Source organism: Ovis canadensis, chromosome 2 (genome assembly GCF_042477335.2).
Source record: "Ovis canadensis isolate MfBH-ARS-UI-01 breed Bighorn chromosome 2, ARS-UI_OviCan_v2, whole genome shotgun sequence".
Classification (NCBI taxonomy): Eukaryota; Metazoa; Chordata; class Mammalia; order Artiodactyla; family Bovidae; genus Ovis; species Ovis canadensis.
The window spans coordinates 219,311,144-219,331,558 of NC_091246.1; the positions used below are offsets into that span (position 1 = coordinate 219,311,144).

The following is a 20,415-nucleotide window of genomic DNA, read 5'->3' on the forward strand; positions in this document are numbered from 1 at the left end:
GTGGGGCACTCTCTGTCCCCCTTCTGATGTCTATGTCACAAACTTTCTGTGTCCTTTTTCACTATAATAAAACTTCTGCCACACAAAAGCTCTGAGTGATCAAGCCTGGTCCCCGATCTCTAAGCTAAATCTTCTTTGAAGATCATGAATCCGACATTGTTGACCATAAGCTATCAATATTGATTAGACTGCTGCTCCTGCTAAGTCGCTTCAGTCGTGTCTGACTCTGTGCGACCCCATAGATGGCAGCCCACCAGGCTCCCGTCCCTGGGATTCTCCAGGCAAGAACAATGGAGTGGGTTGACATTTCCTTCTCCAATATGCATGAAAGTGAAAAGTGAAAGTGAAGTCGCTCAGTCATGTCCGACTCTTAGCGACCCCATGGACTGCAGCCTACCAGGCTCCTCCATCCATGGGATTCCCCGGGCAAGAGTACTAGAGTGGGGTGCCATTGCCTTCTCCCATTGATTAGACTATATAATAAAGTATATCATAATTTATTTTACACTGTTTTCTCATAAGTTAATGCCTGTTATTCTAGAAATGGCATTCTATAGCAGTAGTTTGATCCTTCTAAAAGAGATTCAGATGAACAATGTGTGTTATTTTTATAATATGCTAATTACAGCTAGTTGTTTGGTAGGGAGATATCCATCACTGGAGAAATATATGTCATTCACTCATTTGTTCTTTCATTTATTCAATAAACGCTAATGGACAACCACAATATATGGGGCTTTAGACTAAGTGTGAAAGGAAAAATAGAGAAATAAGATAGGGGCCTCAAATTTACAATAGTATATATTCTAATAAAAATCCTCTATAGTTTTTCTTACAATGCAAGCAAATGCAAGCTGCTAAAAGTTTATTTATTTATTTTTTAACTGACTTTGATTCAATGTCAATGATCAAAATTCACAAAGACAAATTCATCTTATCCACAATGAAATATGAAGCAGAAAAAAATTGCCATTATATATTATAAAAGGTGGACCTCACTTGTTGGGAGCTCAATTTTCTTGGTAGTCTTTCTTGATCACAGTAGTAAATGATGTTACTAATATATTCAGTAGCATCTACATCTGAAGAAACATCATACCTTATAAATATTTTATTCAGTCAGCAGGTTTCTGCCTATCTCTCTCTAGGTCCTTACCCATGACTGAACATGTGCGTTTTTAGTATTTTCCTTCATTTTATTTATTTCAGATTTTTTTTTTACCATAGTTTTGAGATATTACCAAAACATTGCACTACTAATATTACTAGCAACTTCCCTACTCACTCCATGGTCTCATAGGTTAGTTAACAGGGAATCAAATACTATATAGATGTGAAAAAGTGAAAGTTTCATTAATCTTTGGATTTACATAGATGTGAAAAAGTGAAAGTTTCATTAATCTTTGGATTTAAAGATCTGACATCCTTTGAGATCGGTTCTCATTTCCTTTGGAAGTATATCCCAAAGTGGGATCATTGGATCATATGGTAGTTCTATTTTTAATTTTTTGAGATATTTCCATATTATATTCTGAAACATAGAGTAGAATCTTGGTTACCACAGTCTCAGAGATGAGAGAAATGGGGAGATGTTGATAACATGATACAAATCTCCAGTTATAAAATGAATAAATTCTGGGGATCTATTGTACAGAATGATGATTATAGTTAACAATACTATATTACATACTTGATAGTTCCTAAGAGAGCAGACCTTCAATGTTCTCACCACAAAAAAAGAAATTATTATGTGATGTGATGTTGAGGCTAGTTAACACTATAATGGCAATCATTTTGTATTATATAAGTATATCAAATTCATAGGTTGTACACCTTAAACTTATCCAACATTACATGCTAATTTCAATAAAGTTGGAAAATAAAAATTTTTTAAGATCTGATATCTTACTTGGAGGCTTTATTATAATAAAGCAGCACTTACAAAACCTAAAATAAGAAACTGAGTGCAAAAGTTCAACTTTTTAATGGAATATGCATCATTCAATATAACATCTAAAAACCAAGTTGATGCTTAACAACTTTTTTTATTATTATTGAACGTGACCTTAGAAATATCTTTTACATTTAAGAAAAATATTTTAAAATATATATGAGGATATGGCATTCACTACATAATGGTAACATATATTCAAATTTTTTTCCTTGCTGTGGTTTTGTCAAAAGTGTTTAGGTAATGATTAAAAAATAGATAAATGCCAAAATGTGTTATATGTTCCTTAGTTTACTTTACCTAAGACAATTAGGTGATACAGGTATTAAGAACAACACATTCCACAGTAAACCACAGGAGTTCCAGAGCATCAGGTTCAATTTTAAATGTAAAGAATAACCTATAATTTCCTTTGATAATATAAAATGATGCTAGTGATAAGAAAAAAGACTTTAATTAAAGGTTTAAAATCGTCATTTTAGATTAGCATGAATCTTTGAGAGCCCATTAATATAACATAGGGGCTTTCCTGATAGCTCAATTGGTAAAGAATCCACCTGCAATGCAGGACACCCTGGTTCGATTTCTAGGTCAGGAAGATCTTCTGGAGAAGGGAAAAGCTACCTACTCCAGTATTCTTGGGCTTCCCTTGTGGCTCAGCTGTTAAAGAATCTGCCTGCAATGTGGGAGACCTAGATTCGATCCCTGGGTTGGGAAGATCCCCTGGAGAAAGTGAAAGTAAAGTCACTCAGTCGTGTCCGACTCTTTGAGACCCCATGGACTGTAGCCTGCCAAGCTCCTCCATCCATGCGATTTTCCAGGAAGGAGAACTGGAATGGGTTGTCATTTTCTTCTCCAGGGGATCTTCCCCACGCAAGGGTCAAACCCGGGTCTCCTGCATTGCAGGCAGGCTCTTTACCGTCTGAGCCACAAGGGAAACCAGAGAAGGGAAAGGCTACCCACTCTATTCTTGCCTATAAGAATTCCACGTGTATACCTGAGGCGGATACATGTTGATGCATGGCAAAACCAATACAATAATGTAAAGTAATTAACCTCCAATTAAAATAAATAAATTTATTTAAAAAAAAAAAAGAATTCCATAGACTGTATAGTCATGGAGTCCCAAAGAGTCAGACAGGACTGAGAGACTTTTACTTTCACTCTTCACTTTAAAATAACATAATTTCTTCATATTATAAAAACAAAAGCATTTATATTTGTATCTAAAATAACCTTGCCAGATACAAATATCTTGCTTTTGTTTTTATTTTTGTTTCTGGCAAGGTTAATACATATAAAATATTATCTAGGAGATAAATTTTAAAAATTTAAATTACTTACTGTTTACTTAGAGATACAGGTGGAACTGGAACAATACTACTATTTTTAATCCTTTAATAGCACAGCACAAATTTGATCAATTTTTAAAATTTGAAGCATGCCTTTTCTGAACATAATTACCAGTTCCTGACACAAAAATAATATGTATTTTAGGATAAGTTATACAACAAGTATCTTTTATTATGGAGTTCAGATTTCTACTGACACTTTCTGACAGGATAAAACACAATCAACTCTTTGTTACATTCTTTGCAAATTCAGATCTCAAATTAATTTGCCACCTGATTAGACTTTGTAAAGAAGACAATGCAAATCAAATAATAACTACAGAATTTTATTTTAAAATACATTACATTTTTGAGGGACAAGCCTCATAAATTGTACAATTTTCACCATTGTGATTTCAAAAAAAGAACAAAATTTCTTAATAAAATTATTTTTCAAATATAATTTTTTAAGAAATGGTGGGTGCATCTATATGTTTATGTGTGTAAAAATATTCAATAAGAAGAAAATAAAATGATATGATGAAAATGTTTTCTTTCTGATTGGAAGATTTCCAGATGACATTCATTTTCCTTATTGGTCTACCTGTAATTTCTGAATTCTGAATATGTGTATATATATATGTATATATACACACATATATATATAATTTTAATATATATAATTTTAATATATATGATCTTAAAAAAGGTAAGATATTCACTCTATACTTTGCCATTTCTTTTATAGGAATGTGTATATTAATTCCAATTACTATTAATATATTTGATAATCTTGGAATCTTATAAAACATTAGCATGTTTTGTAAGATTACACTCATTTTGGTTTTTAGTATAAACTATTGAGAAATTGTATTTTAAAATCATCTGAAAGAAAAGTATAAAAATATGTTATTCTAAAGACACAATATAAGAGTTACATTAAAAACTAAAAGTAGAGCTACAGTATGATTCAGCAATCCCACTCCCAGGAGTATATCTGGAGAAAACCATAATTCAAAAAGGTAAATGTACCTCAATTTTCATTCAGAACCATTCACAACAGCTGGGATATGGAAGGAACCTAAATATCTATTGATGGAGGAATGGCTAAAGAAGACGTGGTACAAATGTGCAATGGAACATCACTCAGCCATAAAATAAAGAACAAATAATTCCATTTGCAATGACATGCATGGACCTAGAGACTGCCATACTGAGTGAAGTCAGACTGAGAAGGACAAATATTATATGATATTACTTATATGTGGAATCTAAAAAATGGTACAAATGAACCAATTTACAAAGCAGAAATACTGTTACAGATGTAGAAAACTTGTGGTTACCAAGGAGGGAAGTAGGGGAGTAATAAACTGGGAGATTGGGATTGATATATACATACTGCTGCTAAGTCACATCAGTCGTGTCCGACTCTGTGCGACCCCACAGACGGCAGCCCAACAGGCTCCCGTCCCTGGGATTCTCCAGGCAAGAATATTGGAGTGGGTTGCCATTTCCTTCTCCAGTGCCTGAAAATGAAAAGTGAAAGTGAAGTCGCTCAGTCGTGTCTGACTCTTCACAACCCCATGGACTGTAGCCTATCAGGCTCCTCCATCCATGGGATTTCCCAGACGAGAATACTGGAGTGGGTTGTCATTGCCTTTTCCAATATAAACATTACTAGATACAAAATAGATACATAAAAAGAACCTATTATATAGCACAAGGAACTCTGCTCATTACTCTACAATGACCTATATGAGAATAAGATCTTAAAAAAGAGTGGATATATGTATCCACTTTGCTATACAGTGGAAACTAACACAACATTGGATTCTTTACCAACTGAGCTATCAGGAAAGCCCTATAAATCAACTATACTCCAGTAAAAATTGTAAAACATAAAAATTACCCTAGCAATCTATAAAGTCCAGTGGCAAACCAACCGTATGATGTGTGCGTGTCTGTGTAATGTTGTGCATATGGATGCATGTGTACATAGCTCTATCTACATATGCATTCATAGACATTACATGTATTAACATGCATATATATTCTAATCTCTATATGTGCTTTCTTATTATTTAATATTATACATAATTGTATAGTATTACTTCTGATATATTGTCTCCTTTAGTATTATTTAAAATTATATTACCATGAAATTATTAATGTGATATTATATTACTACAATTAATAGCTCTATCCATGTATTAGAAGTATCAGAAATTAATTTAATTGCTCTAGGTACACATTATTATTTACTCCACATACAAGCACCGATTATCATCAACACTACTGCATCCTCATCTCTATTTTCACAGAAGAAGAAACTAAAACCCAGAAATTTAAATAATATAACCACAAAATTAACTAGTGGAAAAGCTAGGAATCAAAATCAGTTTCAATCCCATAAGTAATTATCATTCAAAAGCACATTACTAGTTAGTTGATGTCTACAAATATTTGTTTCAAATCATTTGGATTTAGCATTAGTATATTATAATCAAGCAAAAATGTGCATAAACAAACTGAAAAGTTTATATGCCGAGAACACATTATCTTCTATAAATTTAGAACTACAGAGTTATATTATTACTAGTGGTTAGTGGCTCAATCTTGTCTCATTCTTTGCTATCCCATCGACTGTTGCCCACCACGTCTCTGGCCATGCAATTCCCCAGGCAAGAATATTGGAGTGGGTTGCCATTTCCTTCTCCAGGGGATCTTCCTGACTCAGGGATCGAACCTGCGACTCCTGAGGCTCCTACATGCAGGTAGATTCTTTACTGTTGAATGACCTGAGAAGCTCCATACCAGTTACACTTTATATTAGAATCCATGGTGGGCACTATAGGTAATAGTCACTAGCGTTTTATACCATAAGGGAATTTTAGAGCAGTATAATTTTAGCAAGTATAAATCAGCTTTATAACTGAATAAATTTCACTCCCTTTGTTATTCAGTTCCTTTTCATTTTTCTATCTCATAGTGGATATTGGACAAAAACAATAGATTCAAACACAGCTACATTTCTAAGAATAATGATTTTAGATTTACAAATAGGCCTTAATTAAGTACATGCAGAAAGTCTAATCTTACACTTTAACTTTTAATATTAAATATTTTGTTTTCTTTTAACTAGAAGGGGGTTTTAGAAGGCATCACAAACTCTACCTTCCAACCCCTTTCATCTCCCAGTTTTCCTAGCTCAATAAATGGTTCACCTTTCACCCAGTTACTGGGGTAAAAATCTAGTCAGCTGACCTCTTTCTTGTCTTAAACCACTAACTAAGTCACACACACACACAGACACACACACACACACACACGCACTCTCAGCTCTACGTGCAGAATGTCTGCAGGCTCCACATGACATTTTATCATCCTAGTGGCCTGACTGCCTTTACCTTCAAGTCATCACAGTTCTCTATCTGAACGCTGCAAGAAGCTTCCAAGTGATGCTTCTTCCTGTCTCCTTGGATCAAGGGCAATAGACTAGGTTACCTAATCTACTGTATATCAGATATGAAATATTTTTATACGTCTAACCCTTAAATCAGATCACTTGTCTCCTGTGTTCAAATACCTCCAATAGTTCCTCATGTCAGTCTGAAGAAGTGTCCTTATTCTGATGCAATTTGAACCCCTACTACTTTTTTGGTATCATCTCTCATAATGTTTCACTTTCTCACTAAGATCTGAGTAAGGCTATCTTACTTGTCTCTGAGCATTCCTATAAAGCGTTCTAAATACTCGTTATCAATTTATTAATTTAGCTTGTGGTGTAACAACAGACTGGCATTGGTCTGTGTACTGTACTTGGACTAGCCCTGTTCTAAATCAGTATACTTTTTATCACTGATCATCATCCGTCATGCAATATCTTTATTCCGAATGTAAGTTTTATGAGGGAAAGGACTCTTATTTTGTTCACTGCTATACTCACTGCATTTGCAAGTATTTGAACCATGGTATGCACCTGATCAACACTTAATGATTGGATGAATGGATATGTGACTGTGGAAGTGTTAGAATTTGTCTAGAATTCCCATCTTACAGATAGCCTACAAATTATTTTTCATGACCAGGATGTTAGAACCACAGTTATCTTTAGATATCGTCAAGTCCAATTTATAGATATAGATGAGAAAACAGAGACAGATAATGTGCTGAACAAAGATCAAACAGCTATTCAGGAGCAGAAATGGAATAGGACTCTCCATTCGCAGGCTATGTGCAAATGATACAGTGTCTCATGTTACACAGAAGGCTTCATGAAACTGTCCACCTTTATGGAGAAGATTCCCAAGATTAATATTCTGTGGCCACTAGACAAACTAAAGCATGAAACTTGGCATTGGTGCTTAAGAACATGGGCCAAATAGCACTAGCTGATTATATAACCGGAAAGTAGATCCTGAGGAGTATCTTAATTTTTTTTTTCAATTTCTGGGTAAATGAAGCTAAATGTAGCTTCTCGAAAAGAAAATCTTTTAAAATTTGCTTTTTCAAAAGAATCTGTTTAACTAAAGCACTCATATCTCTACAGAAACTAACCAATATTACATGATAATCTTTAAAATGTTTTAATTGAATTATATATTTATCATATTTTAATGTGCTACTAAAACTTGTCTTTTAAAGGAATCATTTAAGATCATTTTATAAAAAAATTATCTTTGTAATGGATATAATCAATCATCTCTTAATTCAACTGGTTTGCAAATTCCAATTTCAAAGATGTTTGCTTAAATATATGTATATCTGCAGTTGCATCTAACAATTATATTATGGTTTAATATCAGTTAATTAAAATATTAAATTATTATTAAAGTCATTATTATAGTTAATAACATTTACAAAGTATTGTATAAATTACAAGTCAGTTTTATTCATATCAACTTTCTTAGTCCTAAATTCTTTGAGAAATGGTTATAAGAGCCATAATTATTAGAAAAATTGCCAGGAATCCAAGTATTGAACATCCTGGAAAAGGGAACTTCTGAGGGACATGCATAAATTTTTTGAATTATAAATGAAGTGACAAATTTTTCCAAATACTAGGTATATTAAACTTGGTATTATGTATGACTCACAAAGAAAAAATGGAAGTTAATGAGTTAAGTACAAATTGATTAAGTTTTCTATACCCATGGAAAAACTGATAGTGAAAAACAAGGTCTTCAGCTGACTCTCTTATAAGCCTGTTTTCTTCTCTGCACTTTGTTCAAATAGAAGTTAATTAGATGTAGAAACATTAGCGAGAAATAGATAAGGGAAGAAAACAGATTTGATAACCCCTGTAACTGTGATTTATTTGAGGATCTCACTTAGAACATTTTGTTGGATGCATGTCAATTAATTTTTTTTATTTTTAAAATTTTAAATTGTGGGTTTTTTACTATGTACATATATTTTCAAATATTATACTTTACTGCCATTTGTACAAAGGTGACTTTCTTCTTTGGAGGCTATGTTAAATGTTACTAATTCTTTATTACCTGTTGAATCAAACCCTAGTCACCAGCTCAGTTTTCAAAATTTTCCACAAATTGAGATCCTATTACAATAACTATTCAACCTAGTCCAAAGTTATTTTTAAAAATAATTTTCCATAGTTGTTAAAAGATTCTTGATTGCCATCCATCACTCAACTCACTCACGCTTTTTTTTTTTAATTCTATTTTTTTAATTCATTCCTTTCACCTCATCGTGGATCCTGCCGACTCAGACAAAATTCATATCCATCACTATTTCCAACACTTGACTAGAGAATTTCTTTCTTTCAGAAAAGGTCTGAGTCATTCATTAAATTTACATTCCCCTAAAATTTGTATTCAAAGATTTATTCTATTTTTATTTATATGGCTATTTTCATCTTATTTTCCAACATGTATACCTTAATTCTTTCCTAGATGATGAGCTGGCTTATACAGACTTGAGATCCTATATTCTATTATTTTCAGTTAGGGAGACCAAATTGGGTAATCATACAAGTGTGATTACACAACAAGTTGTGATTACACAACAAGTGCAATCACATAACAAGTTGGGTACATCACACAACAAGAATTGAGTAAGTACTCTAAAAAGATTTGTAGATTTTAACCTAGACTAACTTATTGTGACCCATGCAGAGCAGATAATAATGCAAAATAATATAGAGAAAGACACTGGACTTAATATGTCTTAAATCCAAAATACTAAATTTTTTGATTGAGTCTAAGTATTTATCTTGAATTGTTTAAGTTACTATGTCACATTCACACACTACTTTTGTGAAATTAAATATACTCTATTTTAATTGCATGCTTATTCAGCAGCCTTCTATAAATTTAAAGGTATTTGTTTTTGTAAGCATATGTCAAAACTTTGACTGCTTCTATAAAAATGAGTATATACATATATATATATTTCTATTATCTATGTAAGTTTAAAAGTTGTAATATTAGCAAGAAAACAATGTCTATTTTGAATACCAGACACTAGAGAGAGTTTTACAAGAAGGTTTTCTCAGGCCACTGTCCTCTGACTCACAAAGTTTAAATGGTATTTTTATTTTCCAGACATAGCTAGACAAATGACTGCCTAAGTACTATTCATTCATCTACTATTAAAGTCTCTTTTAACCTCATGATTATACCATCCTTTTCCTCAATGAATGGTATTTTGGTACCAGTTGTTTTAAATTTCAGGTTTGTCTAGTATAAAATTAACTTACTTCCAGTATCAAAAGTATTTCACATGCCATTTGAGAATTACCTTACTCTTACAAGGGCTATAGATAAGGGGAAAAGACTTGTTTATAAATGACTGTTGTTCGTAAATTAAGGTTTCTCTACACATTTCTATGAAGGCTTTCTGTGATGAAACAAAAAATTTGCTCCAGACCAGTTAACTTTAGACTTACCCAATAAATTTACTCTTTCTCATCTTGCTACCTAATTCAGCTGAGACCTGAGACTGAAGAGCCAGTGTACAAACGGCTCTGCTCAGCTAGCCTTGAGCCACGAAGCTAGCATACAATAAGAAAAAGCCATTGAAACTCTTTTTCTGGTACTTTCTAATTCATATTTTCTTATTGCTTCACTTTGCCAGCCTGATTCAGAGCTCAGGCTTCTGATTACCTTACTGTCTCTCTCATCCTTTGAAATTGCCCCCTGTAGTGGTCTGGCTCCGCTTTTGCACACTGCTCTGGAAACTCTGGAAGAACCTGACTCCACCCTAGCTCAGGCCCAGTGAACTTGCTCTCAGTCTATAGCCCCTGGGTCCCCAAGGGAGAAAGGGGCACAGCCCATACGTGCTTCCTATTGTGTCCCCATTGGGGGTCAGATCCTTATAAAGGAACTCTGATGGAAAGCTGCAATTCCATTCTGCTTCACGCCATCCTGGCATCTTTATATTATTGCTTGTCTTAGCTCTGGTTGGTATCTCCAGCTTCCAGCCTAAAATTTCAGCTGAGGTAAACAAATAATTATTCATTCTAATGCCAGTTATATTTTTAGACTGGGCTTCTTAATGACATTAATACTTCCCATGTCTGTTATCCTGAACAGTCAGGGACTGGAAAATGCTTTGCTGTTTTTTTATTTGATTCCCTGCCTTCTGTTACACCCTGTTTCAACCTCAAATTAAATAAAGAGCAACACATGAGTGCCAAAAATGTTTGACAAGAGAACTCAAGAAGCATATGGTATTAAGTACAAAAAAACTAATTCTTAGCTAAGTAATTATTCTTCATTTGAAAATATGTACTATTACTTCTTCTTTTTGAAAAGTCAGCACACTTGAGGGCCAAGAGTTGCCCGGGGACTTTAACTTGAATAAAGCGCTGTGTTGGCTCAGAAGCTGTGAAATTACATAGCAACACCAACAACACTTCGACTTCTCAAGTATCCCCTGCATTATTTACCTCTGAACAGCTAGGGGGCTTTTTGCAGAGAGGTCCCTAACTACTGCAAGCATTCACTCTATTTAATGTTTTTTAATTAACATTGCACAAACACCAATTCAGTGCATGCAGTGAAGTCTGTTTTCTTCTCCCAGGTTTCCGTTCTCAAACGGATTCAGAAATACAGCCACAGAACCTTGCAGGAATTCCCTTCTCCAACCCAATTCTTCTGCAAAACCAAAGGATCTCTAATCCAGTAGATAGTGCTTAAAATAGAATGAAACTGATAAGGGAAGAGCAAAAAGGGAGGGTATATCTGGGGGAGAAAATTAGTTGATACAAAAATGCCCTGCGGTTGTTTGCACAGTTTTAAAACACTAGTATAATTGTGAAATAATTGGATTTTTCCATAATACAATATGTGAAATTAGATAATCTGGCATCATTTAAAAGTTAGATAAGATGATCTTTAAGGTCACTGCCAGTTGCAAAATTCTATATTTAAAATCATCCAGGGAACCTTTAAGAGGCCTTTAACCATGGGGCATCAAATGAGAATTATTATTCCTAAAGCACTATGGATAAAACTCAAAGAATGAAGTTGAGAGATTTTTTTAAAAAATGAAGAATCTACAAACTAGTTTCTAAATACGATAGCGCACAACTCCAAAAATCTCTTTGTTAACTTCTAAGAAACAAAAGAATCTTCTCAAGCAGACTGAAATAATACATACTGGATTATGTATTGAAAATCTCCTTCAGGGTATAAAACTTCTCAGAAACAAACTGCATCCACTAAAAATTATATTAGTTTAAAAAATGTTGTAATGTTTGGTTTTGCTTTCATCTATTTGAAGCTCACTAGTAACCCTAAATCGGAAAAACTGACTCCCTAAAGTACAGTGGCATAAAGTCCCTTCACATTTGCAATAGTTAGGAGATGGCATTTTAAATCTACTCAGTCTATCTTTCTTCTTCTTGTTTATTCAATTACATCTTTTTTTGTAGACTTGGTATTGAAATTTCCTTCTATTAATAAAAAACATATAGTACTAAACTCTTTTAAAGAGACTTCCCTGGTGGCTCAGATGGTAAAGCGTCTGCCTGCAATGCAGGAGACCCAGGTTCGATCCCTGGGTTGGGAAGATCTCCTGGAGAAGGAAATGGCAACCCACTCCAGTATTCCTGCCGGGAGAATCCCAGGGACAGAGGAGCCTGGTAGGCTACAGTCCATGGGGTCGCAAAGAGTCGGACAAGACTGAGCGACTTCACTTCACTTCACTTCAAACTCATTTAAAGGTTCTAGTCTATTACTTTGTGCATCACCAGGGGGCAGTACAATTCCCAAAGTTCTTTTGACTTAAGGATAGAGAAAAGTTGTGTGCCCTGTACTAAGTCACTTCAGTCATGTCTGACTCTTTACAACGCTATGGACAACAGCCTGCCCAGCTCATCTGTCATCGGATTCTCTAGGCAAGAATACTGGAGTGAGTTGCATTTCCTCCTCCAGGGGATCTTCCTGACCAAGGGACTGAACCCATATTCAACTGAAGAACCTGTGTCTCCTGCATTGAATCCATTACTGCTGAGCCACCTGGAAAGCCTGTTGGTAAAGCCTTTATGAGCTACCCGAAGTATCATCTTCACGTACCTTCACACAGAACTTTTAAACTAACAGGCTTATTACATGAATTATTCTTCGTTTCAAAATATTTGTTTTTTTTTTTTTTTAGGATTCATAAAATGAAATGGGTCATAAAAAGTTAAAAGGTATTATAAATTTTACATGAAAATAAACAACTTATAAATTACAATAATATTTGAATACAACAAAATCTACAACATTACCAAAGGGGGAAAATATTTTGGTAACTTATAGCAAGACAGAAACAGCAGCACAATAGTATATGCCTCTGAAGGTGTTTCACAAGTCCTATTTTTAATATTCAGAGATATCAAGATGTTCTTATATTTAAATAAGTAAAACATGTTTTTATATTAAAAATAATAAAACACACACACACCCCTATCTATTATCCATTTCATCTTTAAACAATGTCTGTTTTCTTTTATCCCCAAAAGAAATTCATTCATTCTCTCTCTTTTTTTCATTCCCTAAGAATTCATTTTTTATCACTTATTATGCCCCTGTCCTTAATATTTCACTATTTTGTTGGGGAGACAGACATGGCAACAGATTGTTCCAATACAATTTGACAACAGTTTCAGTACAGTATGAAGAACCATGGAAACAGGAACAAAGTCATAGACAGTGAGCTCCTACAGAAAAGAGACTGTGTTTATCTTGTTCAGTAATGTTTCCTTCACTAGTTAAAGAAGTACTAGACTAGCAGAAAACCCTCAACTGATACATGTTCCTTTATCACACACCGAACTTTGCCCCTGAATCAGAGTTGGAGATGGAATTTGCCAAACCAGTGTATTAGCTTCCGAGTGCTATTGTAATCAAGCACCTCAAACTGAGTGGCTTAGAAAAACGAAACTGATCTTCCCAGTTCTGGAAGCTAGAATTTCAAAATCAAGGTGTTGGCAGGGCCAGACCCTAAGGATATATGGAAAGATCCTTCCTTGACTAGTGTCGCTTTTGCCCTAGGCACCCCTTGGCTGTGGCAGCATAATTCTACTTTCCACCTCTCCCTTCACACGGCGTTCTTCCTTTGTCACTGTCTCTACATGATTGTCTTCTTAAAAGGACACTGCTGAGGTGGGATTAGGAGTCGATTTGTCCAGTATGGCTTTATTTGAACTAAATACATTTATAATAGCGTATTTTCAAATAAGGGCACATTCAGAGGTACTAGGAATTAGGACTTCAATATATCTTATGTATATAGGTTTCCCAGGTGGCACGAGTGGTAAAAAAAAAAAAAAATTGCCTGCCAATGCAGGCAATACAAGAGAAACACGTTCATACCCTGAGTCAAGAAGATCCCCTGGAGAAGGAAATGGCAACCCACTCCAGTATTCTTGCTTGGAAAATTCCATGGACAGAAGAGCCTGGTGGGCTACAGCCCATGGGGTCGCAAAGAGTCAGACATGACTGAGTGACTGAGCACACATATATATCTTGCTGCTGCTGCTGCTGCTGCTGCTGCTAAGTCGCTTCAGTCGTGTCCGACTCTGTGTGACCCCATAGATGGCAGCCCACCAGGCTCCCCCGTCCCTGGGATTCTCCAGGCAAGAACACTGGAGTGAGTTGCCATTTCCTTCTCCAATGCATGAAAGTGAAAAGTGAAAGGAAATTCGCTCAGTCATGCCCGACTCTTAGTAACTCCATGGACTGCAGCCTGCCAGGCTCCTCCATCCACGGGATTTTCCAGGTAAGAGTACTGGAGTGGGGTGCCATTGCCTTCTCCATATATCTTACTAGCAGGGCACAATTCCACCCATAACAACCAGTAACAACAATTTTCTCCTCTTCCACACTTTCACTTTTTCTTCCTCAATCCTTCTTTGTCTACCTTCCTTCCTCTAAGAGGAGCTCATTTTGAGACTCTACTGATGATCAGATTCCCCCCATTCCTCTCCAAGAGTACTCTCTATTTTGTTAGACTCATTCTGCTTGTGCTGGGTTTGGCTCTGCTAAACTCATACAAATTACCATCATTTACACGAGCTGCTTACATTCATGCCTAATCATCATGCAGTAGAATAATAATTATGCATATCATTAAATTCATGTGAGATAACCTTCAGTGTACGTTTTATTTGATTATGGCATTAAACTTTATTCATGCATGCTTGGCCTTCATAGCGGGTTGTTCAGGAAGAATGGTTGTCTCAGCCACTTAAAAAGTAATGACAGTAATATTGACCATAACCCTAACCTTCTCCACCTGAAATAAATATTGGGGCCATAAGTTGGTACCCACGTTGTGGAAGGTTACTACAATCAAGTCCACATTAAATAATATCAATATTTCATCTATCAAGTATGAAAGAAAATGAAATATTTTATTCAACATTTTTAAGCTTTCTAATTTGCATCTGTTTCCAGAGTGACAAGATACATGGGTTCAGAGTAGAAAGCATATTTATTTAACATATATATTTTATTCTAATGTCTTGATTAAATTTTCTGAAAATTTTTTAAAGTATTTTTGGCATATGACAATATGTAACTGCTCTATGTTCTACTTCCAAATATTTCCTTGAGATACTTTTATGCATTTTTAAAGTCCATAATATGGCAGTGTGCTATGGAATTAGTAATGTCAATGGAGTCAACATCTAACAGGTTCACAAAACCTTGGAATACACTCCATGCATACCACCTCATTTAATTATCTCCAGAGCTTAATTAGGTGGGCACTCTCACTGCAGGGGCACTTTTATTTCTACCCTTTCTTAACTAAACTAACTTTTAACCCAATCTTCAAGTCTCAGATAATGGTCAAATTATTTTTAAAAAGTAAAATCCATTGTTATAGTTTTTGACTTCCACTGAGCACATTAAATGCCACATTATGATTAGTTTCACTGAAAACTGTGTTTTAAGAACAATGATATATTTTCAACTCAATGGAATAAATGAGCTCCATTGTCCACCTTCCATCGTGGCTATCTGAGTCATGAATATCTTTTTGTGTGCAGTTTATCTGTGTATTCTTGCCATCTTTTTAAAATATCTTCTACTTCTGCTAGGTCCATACCATTTCTGTCCTTTATTGTGTCCATCTTTGAAAGCAATAACTTTCAAAGTTGGTAACTTTAATTTTCTTGAAGAGGTCTCCAGTCTTTCCCATTCTATTGTTTTCCTCTATTTCTTTGCATTGGTCACTGAGGGAAGCTTTCTTATCTCTATTTGCTTTTCTTTGGAACTCTGCTTTCAGATGGGTATAATTTTCCTTTTCACCTTCTCCTTTTCCTTTCTTCTTTTCTCAGCTAATTATAAGGCCTCCTCAGACAACCATTTTGCCTTTTTGCATTTATTTCTCTTGGGGATGGTCTTGATCACTGTCTCATATACAATGGCACAAACCTCTGTCCATAATTCTTCAGGCACTCTGTCTATCAGATCTAATCCCTTGAATCTATTTCTCACTTTCAGATAGCCACGATTGTGTGGTCACTCAACTAGAGCCAGACATTCTGGAATGTGAAGTCAAGTGGGTCTTAGAAAGCTAGCGGAGGTGATGGAATTCCAGTTGAGCTATTTCAAATCCTAAAAGATGATGCTGTGAAAGTGCTACGCTCAATATGCCAGCAAATTTGGAAAACTCAGCAGTGGCCACAGGACTGGAAAAGGTCAGTTTTCATTCCAATCCCAAAGAGGGGCAATGCCAAAGAATGCTCAAACTACCGCACAATTGTACACATCTCACATACTAGCAAAGTAATGATCAAAATTCTCCAAGCTAGGCTTCAACAGTATGTCAACTGTGAAATTCCAGATGTCAAGCTGGATTTAGAAAAGGCAGAGGAACCAGAGATCAAATTGCCAACATCCGCTGTATCACTGAAAAAGCAAGATAGTTCTAGAAAAAATATCATTTATTTTTGCTTTATTGACTACACAAAAGCCTTTGACTCTGTGAAACAAAACAAACTGTGCAAAATTCTTAAAGAGACGGGAATACCAGTCCACCTTACCTGCCTCCTGAGAAATCTGTATGCAGGTCAAGAAGCAACAGTTAGAACTGGACCTGGAACAATGGACTGGTTCCAAGTTGGGAAAGGAGTACATCAAGGCTGAATATTGTCACCCTGCTTATTTAAATTATATGCAGAGTACATCATGCAAAAGTCTGGGCTGGATGAAGCACAAGATGGAATCAAGATTGCTAGGAGAAATATCAATAATCTCAGATATGCATATGACACTACTCTTATAGAAAGTGAAGAAATAGAGAGTCTCTTGATGAAAGTGAAACAGCAGAGTGAAAAAACTGGCTTATAACTGAATATTCAGAAAACTAAGATCACAGCATCCAATCCCATCATTTCATGGCAAATAGATGGAGCAACAATGGAAGCAGTGACAGACTTCATTTTGGGTGGCTCTGAAATCACTGCAGATGGTAACTGCAGCCATGAAATTAAAAGACACTTGCTCCTTGGAAGAAAAGCTATGACCAACCTAGACAGAATATTAAAAAGCAGACAAATTACTTTGCAAACAAATGTGCATCTAATCAAAGCTATAGTTTTTCCAGGAGTCATATATGGATGTGAGAGTTGGACTGTGAAGAAGACTGAGTGCAGAAGAATTGATGCTTTTGCACTGTGGTATTGGAGAAGACTTCTTGAGGGCCCTTGGACAGCAAGAAGATCCAACTGGTCAACCCTAAAGGAAATCAGTCCTGAATATTCATTGGAAGGACTGATGCTGAAGCTGAAACTCAAATACTTTGGACACCTGATGTGAAGAATTGACTCATTGGAAAAGACCCTGATGCAGGGGAAGGTTGAAGGCAGGAGGATAAGTGGATGATAGAGGATGAGATGGTTGGATGGCATCACTGATTCAATAGACATGAGTTTGAGTGAGTTCCGAGATCTGATGATGAACAGGGAGCCTGGCATACTGCAATCCATGGGGTCGCAAAGAGTTGGACATGACTGAGTAACTGAACTGAACTGTCCACCTTACACAGGTAATATATATGTAAGTGTATGTGTGTATATAAATATATTTGCAAAGTCAGAGTTACCTGGTAAGTTAGAGTTTGTAGAATAAAGTACACTGTGTGAAAAAAAAAAGCACAGATTGATTTGAAAAGGAAATACACAATGACATGTTTCAATACATTCCACCACTTTGTGAAAATAGACATCAGCCGATGAACTTTCTTTTTAGTCTCCATAAAAGTAAGAACTAGAGAAAACAGCTATCTTTTCAAAAGGTAAGTATTTTAGGGAGATATACTTATTAAGTTAAGTTTTCATCTCACATCTGGTAGCTTCTTAATTATCATTTATCCCAAACCATGAATAATTTTATTTTTTTTCACCCCTGAATATCTTAACTATATAAATGTGCTGTATTTGACAACTTCATTTCCTACTGCTGCTGCTAAGTCACATCAGTCATGTCTGACTCTGTGCAACCCCATAGATGGCAGCCCACCAGGCTCCTTTGTCCCTGAGATTCTTCTGGTAAGAATAGTGGAGTGGGTTGCCATTTCCTTCTCCAATGCATGAAAGTGAAAAGTGAAAGTGAAGTTGCTCAGTCATGTCCGACTGCCTACCAGTCTCCTCTGTCCATGGGATTTGTCCATGGACAAATCCTGGACTCTGTCCAGGCAAGAGTACTGGGGTGGGTTGCCATTGCCTTCTCCATCATTTCCTACTAGTCATAATAAATATATATATTATTACCAAGTGTATTTTTCTTTTAATTCATGTGACTGTCCACTTGGCAAAAAGCAAACCTTAAAAGGGAGATTTTAACATTCTAACAGGAATGTTAGGAACCTCATCTTCTTTTCTTTAGGCTTTTGGTCCTCCCCAAATCTTAAAGCAAATGTAGTATTTGTAGTCTCTAACCTTCCTGCAGGTAATTCCGCAGGTTTTAAAGTCACACACTGTGTCTGCTCTTGAGGAGAGTGAAGAAAGCACAGCTCAAACAACTACATTCCACACTTCCCACTCCCAAATTCCTGACTCTTCTTGTCCTGGTAATTAGGCTATTGAGGACTGTATTTTTGTTCCCAATTCCTCCCTCCTGACCACCAGCTGTCTCTTGCCCCTTCCTCAGGTGGGTGGTAGAGTGACTCACGCCCTTTGTTAAGTGACTGCACTGCCTCTCACTATAGGTGGGACTTCCCTGGTGGTTCAGTGGTAAAAAACCTGCCTGCCAGTCCAGGAGACCCGGACTCACTCCCTAGTTGGGAAGATCCCCTGGAGAAAGAAATGGCGACTGACTCTAATATTCTTGCCTGGGAAATCCCAAGGACAAAGGAACCTGGCAGCTACAGTCCATGGGGTCACAAAACAGTTGGACAGGACTTAGTGACTAACCAATAACAACTCACTACAGGTAGAGTGCACTTTTTGGCACAAGTGATACTGGGTTTGGCCTCAGACAGAACCTGACCAAGAGAAAAAACACCACATCGACAGTAAAAGAATATGCGAATTCTAAGCCCAAGCATTAAGAGTCTAACTTTTGTTGTTGTACAGTAGAAGCCAACTCAACACTGTAAAGCAATTTTCTTCCAATTAAAAAATAGATTATATAAAAGAGAGAGGCACTGCATGTTCCATGGTCCTCATATTTTGCTTCTATCATCCTTATGGGAAGAACAGCTCTCAGTGTGGATAACACTAGTGGGAAACCTGCAACTTGAAACGAAGCTCTGACTAGATCAGTTAATCCAGGGGCATATGATTGAGAATGAAAGCTTTATTTCAAGCCATTAAGTTTGAAATTGTTTGTTATGCAGCATTACTGCAGAAAATGTTAACTAATTGAGTGGTCTCCTGAAACTCTTAAAACTCATTTGTTTCTTTTTTAAAAATAAATCTTGGCAAAAGTCCAATATCCATTCCGCACCCCCACTTTCTTGGGTTCCTTGTACATGAAGCCCATATTAGATTCCCAGTGTCACAGCTCCATTTTCCAAAAGCTGAGGGTGCCTGCTTCCAAAGATGACAAAGAACAGACACAGACACTCCCAGAAGGACAAAGGCCTCCCACAAGCTTGCCAAACAGAACTCCTAGAAACATCCTTCAGTGGCTACTTATTGAACTTCAATAAAAGCCATGCTGTTTGAAAGTCACAGAATCTGTGAAGAAGTAGGACACAAACAATTTCTGATTCAGAGTACCATAAATCCTGTGAAAAGGAAAATGCAATGTGCTAGAGCCAACAACACATTCTTTATTCCTTTTAAATTCAAATATTATAGTTTATGCACATGAATATGTGTATAAATTATATCACACAGAGTTTGCATCTCCTTTTTACTAACACCATACTTTTTGTGATTCATTTCAATTCATAAAGCATTATCACTCAGATTGTCATACATGAAACCTTGCAATTTTCCTACAAGGTAAGATATATAGATATTAATCTATGCATTTTACCGATAAAGAAAATAAGTCAAAATGACTTTTTAAGTAATAACAGTAAGTAATATCTATTGAATTCTTATAGTTGTCCAACTTATTGCTGAGAACTTTACAGAAAATGTTCCACTTAATCACACAACTCAAAGTAGACACATACTATTATTATTCCCATTTTTCAGGTGTGGTAACTGGCTCAAATAAC

At 35.7% G+C, this 20,415-nt stretch overlaps 1 protein-coding gene and 1 non-coding gene across 3 annotated transcripts in view; one reads left to right on the forward strand and one right to left on the reverse strand.

Moving 5' to 3' along the window:
• ERBB4 (erb-b2 receptor tyrosine kinase 4) overlaps positions 1–20,415 on the reverse strand; it is a 1,302,405-nt gene that overhangs the window by 814,656 nt on the left and 467,334 nt on the right. The gene's annotated exons all lie outside the window — the stretch shown is intronic.
• On the forward strand, positions 12,247–12,318 carry TRNAC-GCA (transfer RNA cysteine (anticodon GCA)). Its single transcript has one exon. It is a non-coding gene; the product is annotated as a tRNA-Cys (tRNA).